This window comes from Ricinus communis, chromosome 2 (assembly GCF_019578655.1).
Source record: "Ricinus communis isolate WT05 ecotype wild-type chromosome 2, ASM1957865v1, whole genome shotgun sequence".
In the NCBI taxonomy this organism is placed as follows: Eukaryota; Viridiplantae; Streptophyta; class Magnoliopsida; order Malpighiales; family Euphorbiaceae; genus Ricinus; species Ricinus communis.
Genome location: NC_063257.1, coordinates 27,286,385 through 27,289,462, shown reverse-complemented (window position 1 = coordinate 27,289,462; position 3,078 = coordinate 27,286,385). Strand labels below are relative to the sequence as shown.

General features: G+C 39.1%; 1 non-coding gene across 1 annotated transcript; it reads right to left on the bottom strand.

Annotated features, from left to right (window-relative positions):
- Window positions 1-2,526: 2,526 nt before the first annotated feature.
- LOC112534614 lies at window positions 2,527-2,633 on the bottom strand. The gene has a single exon (XR_003078890.1). It is a non-coding gene; the product is annotated as a small nucleolar RNA R71 (small nucleolar RNA).
- Between the last annotated feature and the right edge of the window lie 445 nt (window positions 2,634-3,078).

Sequence of the window (3,078 nt, the reverse complement as noted above, 5' to 3'; positions counted from 1 at the left end):
CGCTTCCACGAGGTTTCTCTCAACGATCGAGTTTATGCTGCCTAAATAAAACCAAACCATCATACCAGACAAAGAGGAGTTGACTAGTCAACAAATCTCGTAGTCTTAAATTTTATAGGCCATAATAACAAAAATAAAGGAGAATTCATGTAGGCATACCGAATATTGGAGCGTGCCTCAGTTCTCAGTGTTCCCTCTTTCCTCTAAAACATTCCTCCACAATTATTCAGAATTTGATATTAGTACACAATCAACTAATTTTCTTTCTTCGCATTCCTCCAAGCATTGGATCAGTGCATATAATTGCCACATGCTTTCACTCAACACTCATGTTTATGATTGATATGCATCATTTTATACATATTTATATGCCTAATTATTTACATTTTTGTGCATAGTTATCTTGTTTTATACCAAAATCACCTGTGTTTTGGTTCCTTTCACGTTTCAGGTCATTATAGAGGGACATTATCAGTAATCGAGGGAAATACGCGCAATTACGGACTAGAATCCATCAAGTTGAGCAAGGACTAGCATTCTAAGGTTAAGCACGGCCTGGACTCCGGCCGTGCTGAACCATCAAATAGTTGCCCTTCAAGAGTGCCATTTTGGCATGGTTTCCGAAGCCACTATGGCCTCCACCATGGCCCATGGTGGATCAACACCGGCTACGGCACGGCTAGGAAGAAGTCGTGAGTTATGGAACACGGAGGTCCAACACGGCCTAGACTCTGTCCATGCTGATCAGCACGGGCTTGACCATGGCCGTGCCGAAAGATTTATATAGGCAAAAATGATTTGTTGAATGAGGGTTCGATTTTCTGACTTGATTTCACATATACAAGCTTAAGCCATCTTTTTCCAAACTTCAATACTCGACCTTAGAAGACCATTTCATCTATTGAAGGAAGCATTACATTTGTTTAACATCAAATTGAAGATCAAGAGGAGATTTGGGGAGTATTCAAGAGGCAAATTAGGGTTTATCATTTTGAATTGGGAATTTAGGGTTTTTCATCCAACTTGAAGAAGAAGAGTGTACGTGCCTTCAATTTACTTTTCTGAATTTATTCTTTACTTTGTGTTGCTTATTAGTATGAGTAACTAAATTTGTCAAACCCATTGAGGTTCTTATGTTCTTGGATTGATTTTAATGCTTCTGAGATTTGATTATCAATGCTTGTATCTTCTTGCTTTCATTATTAATGAGAAATCACATTTTTCATGAGACGTTATGAGTTGTGGTATTTAAATTGCTTTATGTAATTGAGAAATTCATTTAGTAATTGGAAATTTGAATAGTAAGAACTGGTTAATGATCACTTAGAGATAAGGGTAATTGACTAGCCGGATTAAGAATTAACAAAGCTTAATAGAGGCGGGTTAAAGCTAAATGCTAATCGAATAATCGACCGTTAGGAAGAGATTCTAACTTTAGGTTATTAGGTTTAGGAATTCGGTTATCTCGAGAGGGATATCAAATTCAGTTAAGAATTTGTCCATGGATAATTGCAATTGCTAATCAATATAATCTCTATCTTCATTAAACTAGCTTAGGTCCCCTAGGGTTTGCTTTTTCCTTCGATTGTTTTCCTAAATCCTTTCAGATTATTTGACACTTAGTTAATTGTTTGTTCATATTTAATCATAGCATAACAACTTCATCGATTTTGTTAAGGTTAGATAACATAAGACGCTGCAGTAGTTCTAGGATCACCCTTTCCCGAGAATACGACCTTGATACTCACCATTTGTGCTAATCTGCATCAATAGGTTCACTACTTTAGATTTTAGCTACACAAATAGCCTATCAAGTTTTTGGCGCCGTTGCCGGGGAAGCTTTTGTGTGAACTAGAGTGAATTTGTGTTTTTTTTGTTAATTTAGCCATTTTTAATTTTCTGTCTTTATTTTATTTTATTTTATTCTTTTATTCTTTTAACTACTTTTGTTCTTTGGTTGCTACCTTCCATTCTTAGGTAGTTTATGACCAGGAGCTCTAGCTCTGATCTTGTAAAGCCTCTGTCTGATCCAGAGCGATCCCTCAGACTTTTAAGGAAACGTTTGCAATCGGTAGAGGAGGAGATCGAGGTTGAGGTACTTGTTGATAGACCAATAGGGATGGAGAATCAAAACGGAAATGTTATGGCAGATGCCAACAGAACGATGTATGAGTTTGCTAGACCATCATTGGATGGGACACAGACGAGTATACTCAGACCGGCGGTGGCAGCTAACAACTTCGAAATAAAGCCAAATGTGATCCAGATGGTACAACAGAGTGTACAGTTTGGAGGGCTACCAAGCGAGGATCCCAATGCCCATATAGCCAACTTTTTGGAGATATGCGACACGTTCAAGATAAATAGAACTACCGATGATGCCATCCGGCTGAGATTATTTCCATTTTCTTTAAGGGATAGAGCCAAAAAAGATGGTTGCAGTCCCTTCCGTCGAACACTATCACTACCTGGAAATCTTTGGCTGAAAAGTTTCTTTACAAGTACTTTCCTCCAGCTAAGACTACTAAATTGACAAATGACATTTCTTCTTTTGTGTAGATGGATGATGAGAGCATGTACGATGCTTAGGAGAGGTACAAGGACTTGTTGAGATGCTTTCCACACCACGATCTACCAATATGGATGTAAGTTCAGACCTTTTACAGCGATTTGAACCTTTCTACTAGGCAAATGGTAGATGTTGCAGCAGGTGGAGCCTTGAACAGCAAGATGCCGAAGCAGGCCTAAAATCTGATAGAGGAGATGGCCATGAACAACTACTAGTGGCAATCCTCTAGGAGTCGGCAAGTCAAACAGGGAATGGTCAACCAGTTAGACTTCAAAGCAGCCTTGGCAGCTCAAGTGGAGCTTTTGACCAAGAAATTAGACCAGCTTTAGATGCCGGTTCAAGCAGCCCAAATAAGCTGCGAGTTTTGTGGTGGCCCGCACTACTGTGCAAACTGTAATGCGGGAGGTATGTTTCTAAGATGTTATCACTTTGCGTTCGGGTAAGTTAGTTTCTGCTCCTTTTAAGCCTATTTTTGACGATTCCACTATTGATGTGCAGGTTGAGGCGAT